Here is a 7870-nt window from a genome sequence, read left to right as displayed (position 1 = left end):
AAAAGGCACACGTTTTCCTGTTACGTTTCGGTTTAACCGTTGGCTTCTTGGCCAATCCCCCGTAGTGGGGACGCCTGAGCTGTATGACATCTCGCTACGGTAGTCTACTCTCTGAGGACATTTAAACCAACGCCTCTCGACGTTTGGAGGAGTTGCTGGTCTCTTTCCCGACCGGGAGCTCCGCAGCCGGACGCTCTCCCGTTTCTGGCATGACCGAGGACGCCGGGGAGCCCGATACCACAGAACACCTATACACCGATACTCCCCAGACATCGCCTGTCATCTGCTCCGGTGCCGTACACCAACGAGATCCTCCTGTCTTCAGCGGCACCGACGGTCATGACTTGTAGGATTGGCTCTCGTCATACGACTGCGTGAGTGCCCATAACAAATGGGATGACGCCGATAAACTGACTAACGTCATCTTCTATCTTTCTTGAGTCGCTAATCTCTGGTTCCAGAATCATGAATCCAACATCTGGACAGCATTTAAGAATGGTTTCAAAGAAGTGTTCGGTTCGCCCTGCTGTGCGCAAGCTTCGCGAGGAGCAACGCTTACGGGGTCGCGCTTAGCAAAAGGATGAAAACTTCACCAGCTACGAGGGCGAATCTGAAAGTTTTTGCCCCTATTTTTTATTAGCCAAAATAAGGTACATACAGGTAATTATAAATATACGTACTATTCTACGTACCTCTCACTATTTTCCCACATAGTCCCCACACCGGTTCATACATATTTGTTCCATCGCAGCACTAAATTTGAGGTGCCCCTGTGGTAGAACTCGTCCGGCTGACTGCAGTGTGCACCCGCTGTTGGACTGCTGTCTTGCCTTCATCGTTGCACGTGAATCGTTGTCCTTCCAGGAACTTCTTCAACGGACCGGAAATGTGGAAATCACTAGGGGCGAGGTCCGGACTGTAAGGTGGGTGGTCCAGACTCTCCCAGTGAAATGACCGGAGCTTGTAGGTGGTTCTGATTGCCATATGTGACCTTGCATTGTCGTGGAGTCTTGCCATGCAAGTTTTCACGGCCTTTTGCGAACTCGCACCACCACCTCACACTTCTCAAAGCGAGACACCTTTCCCCATAAGTGGGCTGCATTTCCCTGTGGATTTCGACGGGCGTTCGTCGCTTGCTCCGTAGAAAACGAATCACACTTCGTTGCTCATACGCCGTGGACGTGTGAAACACAACCGCCATCTTCAACAACTGTCAGCAGCGCCGTGCCGCAGAGCTACTGGCAGATAAGGCCGGGCCGATCCAAGAAACGTCCACCACTGGGAACGGATGTGTTGACTTCGCATTTACAGCCGTAATTTGGCTAAAAAAGTAGGGACAAATACTTTCTGATATCTTCAGATGTAATTGACCTTTGCAGGCGTATTAATCCCGCTATGCCCGAAATTGAGAAGATATAATGTAATGAAAGGCATAGCAACCGGATGGCGCCTTCCATATGCTCTTGCCGAAAAATCCTTTAACGGTTGACGAGGTCATTACCCTGTGCCAGAGCTACAACGAGCTTTGCGCGCCGAGCTGTCGCGCCGGACGACACTGTTTCGGCCCTAACCGACAATTCCAGTGCTGCTACCACCTACTCCCCGTTCCTCGACCAATTCAAACAATTCGTTCGAGAGGAAGTCGCGAGCCAACTATCACTTCTGCGTGCTACCCAGTCGTTTGAATCCTCTTTGAGTCCGGAACTCCGAGGGCCATAGACGAACAGGTCAGTGACGCACTACCTCTCGCTAATCGGCCACCTCCAGCGCCGGCTCCGATCACGCGCACTGCCGTCGTCGCCAGTCCAAGAACTCCGCCTACGTCTGCGAACTGCACGCACACAAGCTGCTTCTGCCCGCCTCCGCAGCCTCTACGCCTTGCTCAGCATTATGCACCCAAACCTGGACGCCCTGTTCACAATCCGTGGCGTACGAAAGACAACCGGCCCATCTGCATCACGTGTAGTTTTGCTGGCCATGCGGCGCGGTGCTGGCGCCGGCGGGGTTGGTGCTCTCCCGATACAGCGAGACCACATATATAGATACAGAATATGAATATCGGTACGGTGTGCAAAGGAAGAACAGCATCAGATAAACACATAGATATCCACGAAGCACAAGTTGGCTACTAGGTAGTTTGGTACATCTTGAGCAGACTAGAAACAGTTAGAGCTACGTCAAGCTACAGTTTAGACATCTTCAAGATGGCTAGCACTTGATGTCTCTAAGCTATACTCACTGGCCATTGTGAAGACGTATGGTTGAAAAAGAGAACCATGTCAAAACATTTCAAGGCCCTGGCTAGGACTTGATGTCTCCAAGCCATGCGCTTCTAGCGATTGTGAAAACAGGTACTTAAAGGGACACTAAAGGTTACCAGAAACTCAAGTTAAAGTGGTAGAGCAATGTTCTAGAACGTCTAAGGCGTCAATATAATCGCGAACAGAGCTTTAGTAACCGAGAAATTGAGGTAAATGCATGACACGATTTGAGACCCCCCAGCGACATTCCGGTACTAGCCCGATGACGAAAGCACTCCTCATAATTTGTGTTACTAATACTCAGCTACTCGTATTAAAGATATCATTTCATTCGATTATAAGACGAAAAAAAATGCTACTTGTCTACGTCTATTCGATTCTAAGAAAGAATAACATTTTGACGTTACCCTTCAGTTATATGGGTGTTCGAAAGGTTTCGTTTTCGCTCGACTCTGCGCCGCGCACGCTTTGGAGTTTCAGTAGTTTCGTTATCGCGTCGTGCTGTGAGGGTTCTGCTGGCTCGCGAAACTTTCATTTGGAACAAGCAGCGACAATGCCACGTCCATGTGATGTCGTGGGAAGCCCTCGTTGCTTTCCCGCTCCGGAGAGCCGGTGTCTAGGCCGCCGTCGTAGCACGCAACGACGCCGGCAGTGCGAGCCCTCAGCAGCAGGTCGCGCTCGTCGGTGCTCAAATCGCGAGCCAATCTGTCGGCGTCAGGGTCCATTGCGACGAGCGTCGAAGTTTGCGTCATAGAATGAAGTACCAGCTTATGGGCGTCTTGCGCTGGAGTTTGAGGTATAGTAGCGGCGCCTGGTGGCGGTGCGGGAAACGACATCTGGGTCGTGCCAGCTTGGGTCGTATTGAGCCCTGGTTGTGGCGAAGCACGTTTCTAGGCCGAGTTTTGCGTCGATTCGCACTTTTTTATGCCCTGTTGCGAGTGCGAAAAGGCTCGTCACTTCTCACAGACCACGCTGCGAGCTCGCCGCAGCCTATAGTTTAACGAAAACCGTGTTCCGTGGGACGTAATGTGGGACGTAATTCGTTTCTGCTTCCGCTAGCCACCATGCGCTTCCGCTCTGCTGTCGGCTCTGTCTTGGCTCTGTTTCTGGCCGCGCGTTTGCGTTTTGCGCAGAAAAGCCGTAGCGCCGTCTGCGGATGCCGTTCTACTCACCGATGGCGCAACGTCACTATGAGACCATGATGTCAGTACTCCTCGATCGGAGGGCGGGCGATTTGAACTGCGCTAGAGGTACGCGGACGCTTCAGAACGCATTTTCTCTTAAAATAAGTCTCTCCTTGACACGAAATAAGCGTTTCGAGGTTTCTGTGATGGTATTTCAACAGTCCGCGTTGACTTAATAGTAACCTTTAGTGTCCCTTTAAAATTGACACTCACTTTAGCATACGCCAAAGCGGGTGAGGGCGAATTACTCTAATTCGAATGCGTTGTTATTTCTAATTGTTTTCTCCCACTAAAGGTCATTGGTTAGATTGCCTTAATTAAAGCTACCTTAACTGCACGTTAATCAACTTCGCCCTAATTAACACCAAAGGTCGAGGGTTCGACTCCCACCAAAGGTCGTGGGTTCGAGTGCTATATAATTACCTATATAGTAATTAACTGTGCCTTAACTCCGCCCTAATTCACACCAAAGGTCGTGGGTGCGAGTCCCTTAATCATCTATATATTAATTAAATGTGCCTTTTTGGCAGGATCAGCGGCATCGATGTATCAGCGATGTGGAAGAAGCTATGTAGAAGAAGACGACGACGAACGTGCGAGCCATGGCTTCGATTTTCTGTACCTCACAATGCGACCTTGAGATATGGCGATGTAAGGCTGTCGCCTTAAAAGTGTCAAAATTTCGTAGGCATTGCCAGGGAGGATCCAGGAGAGCCTCAACGTATTGGAGAAGGACAACATGGTGCGGAAGTTGACGGGGTACTCGTGAAGCCCCCTGTAGCGTAATCAGCACCACAAATGGAGCGCGCGGAAATCCATTCTTCGTAGATTTTCTACGCACATTTTGAAGCGCGCACGCTCGCCGGTTCAAATCTGGCGCCACATTGATTGCATGCTGCGACTTGCAACCCGCAATGGGGAAGCGCAACACAAAACGCAAGTAAAAATTCAATATATGTTGTTTAAAAAACATAGCTGTGCATTAGATTGCTTTCAAGTGAAAATATGTAAGCATGAGAAAAGATTAGACAGTTTTATTCGAGCGCTGAGCAGGTGGCGCCACATGCAACAGCGTCGCTTCGCACTTTTTTCGCCGATTTTGAAACTTTCGGTAGCGATGGCGGCTGTTTATGGCTGTTTGTTCGTGCTTCGCTTGCTTAAACATTAAAGGGTCTCTTAAGAACGGCGAAAGCTTACTCTTCCTCCTCTTATCATTATCAGGTTACATCAGCTCTTATCAGGTTACAAAAACACCTACATAAGCACAGCAGAGAAGTGGTTACGTCAGACGGCTCGACTGATAACTGCATAAACGTCATTCAGAATACGCATAATTATTCTCTACTTCCTTTTAAAATAAACAGATGTTGATCCATAAATATTTCCACAAACAACGGTTAACTTTGTTAATTTTGGCCTTTCATACCTGTTTGGTTGTTCCTCTGCTCTCTCCCTTAGTAAATCACTTAATTTCTCAATTCCGTGCGACTCTTGTTTCCAGCTGCCAATTTTGCACGAAAAGTACTGTACATTAGCAAAAACCAGACAAAGCAACGGCTTACAGTCATGTTGATTATGGGTTTAAGTGTTATTACAGGGTTTGATGATGGACGCTGTCTTGCATTATTCTATTTACCACCTTATCTAACCCATATCTGCAAGCGTCGAGGCGAGCCGTCACTCGAGGAAATAACGAAGCAAAATGAAAAGTTAAACGCAACTGGCGTTTTCTCCGACCACAGCTCGTTCTACGAGCTTACAGGCCAGCTTACTACAAACCGAATCCCTTCCCTGGTCCCTAGATTAGCCTAAATAAACAAAGTTGAACTAACGAAGCAACAGCGATGCGCGTGACCGTTGAATATATGGTGACAACTGAACGCATCTCGAGTTAATCACGCGGACGGGAAAACTAGCCTTCACACCCCAAGAGATGCCGATAACTACCGCCATCCAAAAGGAGTGAAAAAGACAGCAAAATGTTGAGCGCCGAATAGCTGTCAAGTCTGAAGATTGATTTGGCAGCGCTTTAAGAATATGTGTGAGGAGGGGTGGTATGGGCGGGAAGGGGGGGGGTAGTCAGCTTAATTTCAGGGGGGAGTCTCAGGCCCCCCCGTACGTGACTGCATAGTCATTAGTAGTCATTACAAGTCATATCAGTCATTTTAGTCATTACTGGTCATTACTAAGCATTTTTAGTCATTTCTAAATAGTTGTAGTCGTTACAAGTTGTCGTAGACATATTGGTCATTTCGTAGTCATTACTAGTCATTAGAATTAATTTCAGTCATTATTAGTCATTACTGTTCACTAGTAAGTATAGTCATTTGTAATCAATTGGGGTCATTACAAGCCGTCGTTAGACATAGTGGTCATTTCGGAGTCATTGGTAGTCATTACAAGTCATTATTAGTCACTACTAGTCATTATTAACCTCTACCAATCTCTATTATAATGTTATCATTCACTATCACTATCAATCATTTCTTATTCTTTAATCTGTCTTCATATGGCGTGATGACGCTTCGGCGGACACTCCGGCGGTCAGGTCTGCTGGTCAGGTCAGCGGTGTTACGGTTGACGTCTGGCACCACGTACAGAAAGAAATTTCACCCGACCTTCTCTCACCATGCCTCGTCGAAATTAGGCGTAACTTCTCCTGCCACGGTTGGCGTCCCGCACCTCGTGCAGAAAGGTCTTTCCCTCACCCGATCTTTGTCGAAATGAGGCGTGACTTCTCCTGCTACGGTTCGCGTCCCGCACATCGTGCAGAAAAAACTTTCTCTCACCCGACCTTCTTCGTCGAAATGAGGCGTGACATCTCCTGCCACGGTTGGCGTCCCGCACCTCGTGCAGAAAGGACTTTCTCTCACCCGACCTTGACCCACCAGGCCTCGTCGAAATGAAGCGTGACTTCCTAATTCGCCATGACCATTTCGAGTGTCTGGCGGAAGTCCAGCAGTGTACAGGCCTCATTTGTGTGGTGTGTGTGTGTGTGTGTGTGTGTGTGTGTGTGTGCGACTTTAGAGGAACCCGTTCCTCGAACGGCCAAACTCTACAGGAGAACTTCCTCGAACCAGCAACGCGCAAAAGAGACGGACAAGCGTCTACAATTCCAGGAGGCTCGGTGCCACCAGGGGCATGGTATAACCGGAGGTGGGGCCCTCTTTCCGCCAATCGACTCGGCGCCGCTCACGTGACGTCGACAGAAGCAAGGTCTCTCCCACGATTGTAGAGAGCCTATTTAAGGGGCTCCGAAATGCACTTTTGATCACTTCATTTTCTTCTCATCATCTTTCATCAACCTTTCAATAAACCGTGCAAGTTTCGCACTAGAAATCATCTCGTCCTTGCCCAGTCGCCATGGTCTATCGGATGCCTGCAGCCCGCCGACAACGCCACGCTACCCAATAGCAACGTCGGTCGAGCTTCGATAGGCAGGCGTCGCTACTACTCGGCAGCAGTACGATATGCTGCCCTGGAGTACGCAACAGCGGTCAGGTGAGAACTTCCCTGTTTCACCAATATATATACTCTGGAGCCAGCTAATGAATGTGAAAGACAGGTTACCTGTTGAATCATTTCCAGGAGTTGCGTATACGATACCATGCGCTGATTGCCACAGAGTATATATTGGTGAAACAGGGAAGTTCTCCAGACGCCTCAGGGAACATAAACGTGACGTAAGAAATGATAGTCGCACGACGAACGCCATTGCCGAGCATGCGCAGGAACATAATCACAAGATTGACTGGGGCAATGCCTCTGTTGTCGCCAAAGAAAAGAACATGTTATCCCGACGGCTGCTAGAATCTCTAATCATTCATTCGACGCCAGCTACGATGAACCGGACATCAGGGACTATGCCTACCATTTATGTACGTTCGTTACGTCACGTGCTGGCTATATAAGTGACGACGATTTCGTGTCCAACTCAGCGAACAAGGAAGCCGTACACGGTTCCGAAACGTCGGATTATACAGATTTGGTCAGTGACCGTGATCCCCTTCACCCTTAGAAGAAAGCCAAAGGACGCAGCTACCTTGTTTATTTCTCGTTATTTTTTTAAAGTAAAATTCTAGTGTTTTACATCTGGCGATATGCCTATGAGGCACCCTGTTCAGTTCTCACCACCTGGGGTTCTTTAACGTGCACCTAAAGAGAAGTACACGAGTGTTTTTCCATTTCGTTCCCATCCAATTCCGCGTCCTGGTTTGAACCCGTGAGCTCGAGTTTAGCAGCGCAACGCCATATCCACTATATGCAGCCATTAATTAAGCTATCGCGCCGCTTTTCTTTCTTTCTTTTTGTTTTTAAGTGCTACTTTTCCCACTATCGTGTCCGCGTGTAGAAAAAAAATCCCGAAGATAGTGCAATGTAGGGCCGACCCGCGGCGGTAGTGACGCAGGCGTTAAGCACTTTCCC

This window comes from Dermacentor andersoni, chromosome 8 (genome assembly GCF_023375885.2).
Source record: "Dermacentor andersoni chromosome 8, qqDerAnde1_hic_scaffold, whole genome shotgun sequence".
Taxonomy (NCBI): Eukaryota; Metazoa; Arthropoda; class Arachnida; order Ixodida; family Ixodidae; genus Dermacentor; species Dermacentor andersoni.
Note: the sequence above shows the minus strand (reverse complement) of the source record.